This window comes from Mustela nigripes, chromosome X (genome assembly GCF_022355385.1).
Source record: "Mustela nigripes isolate SB6536 chromosome X, MUSNIG.SB6536, whole genome shotgun sequence".
Classification (NCBI taxonomy): domain Eukaryota; kingdom Metazoa; phylum Chordata; class Mammalia; order Carnivora; family Mustelidae; genus Mustela; species Mustela nigripes.
Genome location: NC_081575.1, coordinates 78,846,710 through 78,855,539, shown reverse-complemented (window position 1 = coordinate 78,855,539; position 8,830 = coordinate 78,846,710). Strand labels below are relative to the sequence as shown.

General features: G+C 42.7%; 1 protein-coding gene across 1 annotated transcript in view; it reads right to left on the bottom strand.

Moving 5' to 3' along the window:
• Positions 1-7,025: 7,025 nt before the first annotated feature.
• Positions 7,026-8,830, bottom strand: part of SMC1A (structural maintenance of chromosomes 1A) — a 49,832-nt gene continuing 48,027 nt past the window's right edge. Inside the window, exon 24 of the transcript XR_009401372.1 lies at positions 7,026-7,213. The gene's annotated coding sequence lies outside the window, so the exon portion shown is untranslated. The remainder of the gene's footprint in view (positions 7,214-8,830) is intronic.

Here is an 8,830-nt window from a genome sequence, read left to right as displayed (position 1 = left end):
TGCTGGTGGGAAAGGAAAATGGTACAGCCATTTTGGAAAACAGTTTGGCAGTCTCTTACTTGTATACTCTTACAATACAGTCCAAAAATCATGCTTCTTGGTATTTACCCAAATGAGTTGAAAACTTATGTCTGCGCAGCTTTATTCACATTTGCCAAAACTTTTAAGCAACCAAAATGTCCTTTGGTATATGAGTGAATAAACTGTGGTACATCCAGGTAATGAAATACTATTCAGTGATAAAAAGAAGTGAGCTATCAAGCCATGAAAAGACACAGAAGGACCTTAAATGCATCTTACTTAAGTGAAGGAAGCTAATGGGAAAAGACTATATACATTGTATGATTCCAACTATATGACATTCTGAAAAAGGCAAAACTATGGAGATAGTAAAAAGATTAGTGGTTACCAGGGGTCAAGGGAGGGAGGGCTGAATAAACAGAGCACAGAGGATTTTTAGGGTAGTGAAATTGCTCTATATGATATTGTAATGGCGGATACATGCCATTATACACTTGTCAAAACCCATAGAATATACAACACAGAGTGAACCCCGATGTAAACTATAGACTTTAGTTAATGTAGAAGTCAATCATATCTCAATAAAGCTGAAAAGAAGAAAAATAACTTTTATCATTATTGGATTATCAATTGTAATAAAGGCACCATACTAATGCACAGTGTTAATAATAGGGAAACTGGGTTTGGTCAGTGAGTATATGGAAAAACTCTGTACTTACCACCCAATTTTCATTTAAACCTAAAGCTGCTAAAAAAAATAAATAAATAAAATAAAGTTTAGGGGCCCCTGGCTGGCCCCAGTATAGCTTGCTACTCTTGATCTCAGGGTTGTGAGTTCAAGCCCCACGTTGGAGATAGAGGTTATTAAAAAAATTTTTTTAAATAAAAAAATTTAAAATAAAGTTTATATATAAAAAGCACAATGAAGTATTGATACACACTACAACCTTAAAACATGCTAAGAAGTGAAAGAAGTCATTTGTAGAAGGCTGCATATCATGATTCCATTTATATGAAACATCCAGAATAGGCAGATCTATAGAGACAGAATGGGGAGATGGGGGCTTTGGAGCAAAGGAGCACAGGATTTCTTTGGGGCGTAATAAAAATGTTCTAAAATTTACTGCGGTAATGATTGCATAGCTCTGTGAATACACTATAAGCCACTGAATTACACACTCTAAGTGGGTGAATTAGATCTCAATACAGCTGTTAGAAAAATAAAAATACAACTACACACACACTTGTATAGGCTTAGAATATCCACACACAAAAGACATTCAAAAAAGTGCTACCAGTTTATCCCCAGTAGAAGATGTGAGAACGAAGGTGAGCTGTGAGAAAGAGACATATTTTTCACCAAATATCTTCTTGTATCGTTTCAAAGTTTTATCCTGTGCATGTCTAACATACTCCAAAGTTTCCCTCAAATACTACTGCTTCCAACAAGCCTACCCTGCTTTTCCCAACTTCTCTCAAACAATGATCTGCTACCTCCCAAAATAAGACACAGAGGAAATCAAACCTAAAATCCAGCCTTGTACAATTCGAAAGAAAGAAAGCCAAGTAACAAAAGGAATGCCAAACCCATGCAGAAAGGAATTCCATAAGCATCTCCACTCAATAGGATATTTTGCTCTATTGAAATAATGTTTATGAACAATTTTAATGGGAAAATGTTTATGTGAAAAGGGCAGTATATATCTGAACCTAGAGCATGATCTCAAATAGGTTTTTAAGGACAAGAATAAAGCCCAAATACACTGAGATGCTAACATTGATTGTGTTTGGGCAGTAGGGTGTTTTTTTCCCCTCAAAATTTTCATCAATGAACATGTATTACTTTTGGAAGGAGGGGCAATTACTTTGCTGTTTGGGGACTTCTTGTTAGTGGCTGAGGTTCCTCATGGCCTCAGACCAGGCTCATTATCATCATTGACTCCTTCCTGTCTCCTCTTGATTCCTTTGTTTGTTCACTTTATTTATTTATTCTCTAGAATTCCTATGCCCCACACTCACTCCCATTCCCCCCTCAAAACAACACTTCGGTGTATTTAGTGAATTTTACTTCTAGCATCAGAAAACTTTCTCTTTAATATATGTGAAATAGAAACACGTTTTAGTATATACATAAATAATATATAGATATATATTATAGTGTTCTCGCTCTATAAAGAGAGCATGTTTATTTATACATAATATATAGATATTCTCTCTCTATAATTATATATTATTATACTAAGTACATAATATACATATATGTATACATAGTATACATTCATATACTATATATTTGTTATTACTTTTTAACAGAAAGTGCCCAGTCTGGGCTTTGAATTCTAGCTCTGGGCCTTCCAGAGCCAAACTCTACCCCTCCTTTTCAAAGTACCATCCCCACCAGTCCCTCCTGTCTTCAGGCTGCTCTCAACCTGGCCACTCTTGTCCCAGTCCCTTGCAAAACCATGATCTAATTTACTTTGGAGCCTTGCTCGTCCCCTTTCATCGTGGAGCCTGACATACCTATGCAAGTCCTGCGCTTGCTGCTTATTAGGTGGCTAAACTTATGTAAGTCACTTCCTCTCCAGGAGCCTCAGTTTTCCAGAGGTGAATCATGATCTTAATAATTTCCACACAAAGGAGCTACTTCAAGAGTTAAGAGGTTATGTACAGAGAGACCCAAGCAGATAACAAGCTCAAGAAATGTTCGAGCTCCATTTTTCACCCCATCCCCCCACTCTTCTAGATGTTCCCATAGCTTAAGGTCACAGCAGGTGTTTAGGATATGACTTCTTCCTTCTTTTCTGCCTTGCCAATTGTTTCTCTAAGACCCAGGTTGGAGACACAACTCTACCGTTAACTAGTACAAACCTGTTTTCCAAAGTGAATGGGGACAAGGTGAAAAATGACTTGGAGCTGAACAGAGTTGGAGTCCCAGCATGACCATATTTACCTGTGTGGCTTTGGCCAGTCACCTGAGACTCCATGTGTCTCAGTTTCCTTACCTGCAAGGAAGAGGGAAAATAAAACACCTACCTCGATGGCCACCCTCACTTTCTATCTCAGATCGCACCTCTTCTCTTCCAACATCTCACCTTCAGGCTCAGGACTTGGCTGGTTTGGCCTCACTCTGAAACATCTGACCCACTCCACGCCCTCTCCCAGAGAAACCATGCCTTGGAACTCAGAGGAACCTGCTAGGAACTAGTGACATCTCGCAGGCCCTTTGAGGCAAGATTGTGCAACCACAGGGCTGAACCCAATTTCCATTCCTCATCCGACCATTCATGCACCTGAATGCATGCAATGACTAGTCACTGATACTCCCTAGGGAGCCAGGTGCTGAGCTTTGCTGGAGACAGAGTTCCTGCCTTCAGGGAACTTCTGAACTGCTAGGAGAACACATGGGGGCAGACGGGGTGGAGAGGGGGAGGTTCTGGGGACTGTGAGAACCCAGAGGACGGGATCCAATTCCACTTGGGAATCAAGGTAGGGTTCTCGGAAGAAGTGACATTTGGGAGTTCATTCGGTTTGGGAATTCAGTGTAAAGGCCTTCCATGGAAAGACACCTAGACAAGAGAAAGCCCAGTACCTTGTAGTAACCACTTGTCATTAGTTCAGTGGTCAGAGCAGAGCATGTGAAGCTAAATGTGGCAAAAGATGAGATTGGAGAGGTTTGGTGGGGGGTCAGAACTCTGGACGGCCTTAAGTGCCAAACAAGAGCTAGAAATTTAATGCTACTTGGACTGGTAGGATGTAAAGGAAGAAAGCAATGTGTTGGTTTCTGCATCACTGCTCTCTCACTGCTGGTGTGCAAAATAGTAGGTTGAAGATGGCCAGTCTGGGAGCAGGAAGCCAGGAAATAGACTTGGGGTCACTCATATGAGGGATATTGAGGCTGAAGCAAGGCAGTGGCTGAAGATGAGAAAAGGTGGGTTTGAGAGACAGAAAGGAGAATCAGCTGGACTTGGTGAGGGGATTGGCTGTGAGGAGAAAAGGGGCATTGGGATGCACATAGGCAGAGGACACAGGGGAAATGCATTGTGCAAGTGCCAAGGGGATGATTAAGGCAAAGATAATAGCAAGAGGAAGTCTGAGGGCTGAGAAGTTAGTATGGGATAGAAAGGCAGAAACACCTTTTTGGACAAGGAGGGATTCGGGCTAAGACTCACCATGTGACCTTGGGCCAGTCGTTTTATCTTCCTCTGGTTCTTTCGATTTCCATCTGCTGGGGCTGCCTATCTGGCTCAGTCAGTAGAGCATGGGATGCTTAATCTCAGGGTCATGAGTTCAAGCCTCACTTTGGGCATGGAGGAAAGAAAGAGAGAAAGAAAGAGTGAAAGAAAGAGAAAGAGAAAGAAAAGAGAAGAAAAGAAATATGGCTAGATGTCCACCTGCTAACTCAGGAGACAGAGAATAATTGTGAGGAATGAATCACATAAAAGAATGTTCAGGAAGTGCCTAGCCCTGTGGGAGATTTGGAGGGGGAAGTGTGTGGCAGCTGGGTTTGGTCCAGGGAGGGCTGAGGCTGGGCTGCCATTTGTGCAACAGCATTGCCATTGGCAGTGGCCACACTGCATACCTGCAGAAGAAGAAGGTGTGCAGGAAGGGGAAGTGTGATCTCAACACATGCATGTTGGCTTTGAGAGGGTCAAAGGCCAAGGCAGTCAAATGAATCTCACCCTGGGAGGCTGTATCTTGGCAGTCAGCACTGAAGAGCCTCTCTGAATCATGAACCCGAGAGAGCCACTTCCTCAGGAAGTATCCAGGCCTAGGAGGCCTGAGGCCTCTGGGTTCTGATATCAAGTCAGCGCCCAAGTTGCTGTGTGACCCTGAGTCATTTCTAACCCACTCTGGGTCCCAGGTTTCCCATATGAACAACAGTGAAAGCATGTGTGTGTTGGTGGAAAGGTGGATGAAATGTTTCCAAAGGTCCTCTCCAGGTGTGTTATGCTTTAGTTCCATGACCCTGAGTCCTTTTTTAAAAAGGTCGAATCCTGTTTCCATCCCTGACTTACTGTGTGGCATTGAGCCAGCTGCTGGAGCTCTCTGGGTCTTTTTTCACATCTGGAATATCAGGAGATTGAGTAGGAGACCCTCCAATGTCCAGTGATTCTCCCTGGAGGACGTTCACCCTCATCTTCAGCAGAATGCTTCAGACAGATCAGAGGAAAGTGAGGCGCTGGTCACAGACGACCCCCCTTCCAAATCTTCCGACTTCTCCCACTGCCCTCCCCTCCCTACTGTCAGGAGCTCGCAGCACTGGCTCTCTTGCCAAACTTGTTGCCATGACAACGGGTTACAAATAACTCAGATGCAGACGAAGATTTTAACCCAAGAGCTGCTGGTCCAAGGGCTTCTAGCTCCCTCCCCACACCAGGCTGAGGGAACAATCTGACATATTCTTTGGGTTCAAGTGACTTCCCTGATCACAAGCCTGCTAGGGCTCCTCAGCGTCACAAAAACAAGTCCTGGTGTCTGAGGCGCTCCTAAAACCTAATTCAAATCTTTCCAATCACATTTCCCACTTTAAAGAGACATTACTCCTATTTTGAACACCTACAGTCTGCCAAGGCCTGTATTGGATGCTTTACACACAGTAGCTAAGAAATCTTCCCAGAACTCTCTCAGATAGGCATTATTATTCCCATTTTTTGTAGAAGAACAAGTTGAGGCCCAAGAATGTGACTTGAGTAAGGAGGTCAGAGAGTCAGAATTCAAACTCAAATGCATCAGATTCCCAAACCCAGACTTTTTCCACCGCCAGTGGTTCACAAATGTTGGTCTACACACTTGGGGTATATCCAGATAATCTGGAGCAGCTACAAATTCAGATTCTAACTTTCATTCAAGAAGGTAGAACACATCTGTCTCCTCTAATTCTTGAGGCCCTATAAAATAAGAGTAAAAGAATCGTGTACAAACCCACATCTTAAAAACAAACAAACAAAAAAACACAAAAAACCTGGAGAAGGTCCCATTGATGGGGGTGAGATTTCAACTTTCTGGCAAGCAGAAAGGGGATGGAGTAGTGGTAACTGAGAAAGCAGGGCCAGGAAGGGTAGAGGCACAGTCCACATGTGAAAGGGGGACCTGCGGAGAGCCCTGGTCTACCCTGCAAAATCCTGGTGAGACTCTGGCACAGGAGAGCTATCCTGATGGCAGGCATGAAATGTAGAGCCCCTGACAGGGGGAGTATTGAATGTATGTGTTGGAACAGTTGACTCCCCCACTCTCCCTCTGCCCTTTCCCGTGTTTGTCGGCAAAAATCAGAAGAGCCAAGCATCTGCACTTAAACAAAATACAGAGGGTTTCTTAAAGAAGTCAAACAGTTGCAGAGCACAGCCTCCACTTTCCGGACTTAGGAGCCCTCCAGCAGAATATGCAGGTCCCTACCCAGTCATCTTAAAGGAATGCCTAGTAGTGGCCTTGACCAACCTCTATGTCTTATACAGTCTCTCAACCAAACAACTTTCTATTGGTTTCTTCTTAATTCAATAGGCTGGCAGGTTGGAACATCTGGAAAATATGCTAGTAGCGTTATGAACAAACTGATCAAGCAAAGGCGAAAAACTAAGGGTGTGCCCATCTCAAGTGAAAAAACAATACCAAGTAATTATTAAGCTCAGGAACACAAAAAAAAAGGCAAAATAAAGCCAGGTCATTAAAGTACATTTCTTGGCTCTGTGGCAACTACTGATTTACTAGAAACTGGGATATAAACATATTGGAAGAGTGAAGGAGGGGGGTGGATACAGGGGCATGTGCGTGTAGGGGCATAAAATCCTCTTCTACTATAAAGAGATGTTGAGATAATGTCTCAGATTGCTAAGTTAAGAAACAGTAGTCATATAATATTGCATGTCAACTATACTTCCATTAAAAAAAAAGAAATAGTATAGATATATTATATAGAAACATGGTGGTCCTTCAGTAAAAATCCTTCCAGCTACAAGCAACACAAAACCAAAATGACAGTGCCTTGAACACATATGGCTTTATTCATTCATTCATTTATTTATTTTTCAGTAAGTTAATTTATTATTAACATCAGTGTGGCATGGGTTCAGCTGCTCAATGATGCCATCAGGGAACCAGGTTCTAACTTTTTCCTCCTTCATATGTTGCATCTTCACCCTCACATTCATCCCCTCTCTGTCACAAGATTGCTGTCACAGCTCTAGGCAGCACGACTCTAATCAAGGGAGAGAGGAGGAAAGGGACAGTGTCAGCTCTGCATGTCTCAGAAAGCAAAAGCCTTTTCAGAAGCGCCCCCCGCTTCCCAGCAAACCTCTCATGGCCATAACTGGGACACATAACCATCTCTAGCTGCAAGGAAGCTTAAGAAAGTATCTGGCTGTTCACCCTGACAAGGAGATGACAAAGGGGAAGGGGGCTGGGAGTGGTAAATGCCAGAAGAAACAGCCGAAGACTGGAAAGATCATTCTACGTAGTTGCCTCTAGGAAGCAGGGGCTTGCAGTGGGAGGGGACAGGGTATTGCTGGGTTTTCTTGTAAGCTCTTCAGCACCACCGTATTTTTTTTAAACATATGCAAGCATTACTTTGATGAAAAAATAAAATTTAGAAATAAAGTGTTGGGGTTTCTCTGAAAGAAACTTTAAAAGAAAGAAAGAAAGCAGAAAAAACCAAAAGCTCATAGCAGTTTTCTGTCTCCAGAGGAAAGGAGATTCGTCCTGGAAGCAAACTTACCAGAATGAGTTTGTTACTTAGACTAAGGCATCTCAGGTATCCGCGCCCTGATCTTACAGAGAATTGTGCTATCACCATTAACCGTAACATGACTGGTGGAAACCAGTACAGCACCATGTAGCGCTTACATGGGGTGACTGTGGTTAGATAGTCCTGGTGCAATTTCCTGTCTGCCATTTATTAGTTCTGTGATCCCGGGTGAGCGACACCTGGGAACCTCATTTTCCTTCTTCATGAAATGAAGGTAATTCAAGTGCCAGGTACAGAGTAAGCATTCAGCACGTTATCCACTCTGATTCAAATGTTGAATGTTCTGAGCAGTGACATGGTTTGGGTGTCCTTTAACAGCATTATGCTTCCACTGAGTTCATTTTTTGTCCCAAACATGGGTTTGGACTGGACTGTCCCTGAAAATTATTTGTTCCTAGAGATGTGTGTGCATATTTTTGCCCAGGCCTTTGCTCACAGAAGATAACTCAGTAGGGACCACATCAAGAGAGATGCCAGCTTGGAGTGCTGTTGGCTCCTGTTGAAGGAAAGACTGTAAAAACAGAACTAGACAGGATTGTCACTTCCACCATACATATTCTTTAATGTCAAAAACAATTCACTCTTTGAGATGTGCTGCTGACTATTGTGACTGCCTCATGTAGGCCTGGGAGTAGGGAATAGAACAATGACTTCCTTTTTCTGGTGACAAGGTGAGAGCTGGAGATCTGAGCCCATGGCCAAAACCATACAATTGCTGGATGATCATCTTGCCCACACATGGTATCAGTGCTGGGGGCTAAGAAGAGAGAGAGCCAGTAGGCAGCCCCATTCAGAGGGGCATGGGTGCCATTCTCTTGGAGAGGTTAATATTTGATATCCATTTACAATTTTCCTTCCTGGCTTGGTAATGATCATGTAATCTCCAAGACTCCAGTTCAGCTCTATTAAGCACACATACACAGAAGATATTGCATCCATTAAAGAAAAGGATGCTATAAAAAAGGCACCTTTGGAGAATAAGAAAGAGAGCTTAGAAATTTAAAATGACTTCCAAAAGAAAAAAAAGTACAATAGAAGATAACTTCAAGAAAATGTCCCAGGTTGCAGAAT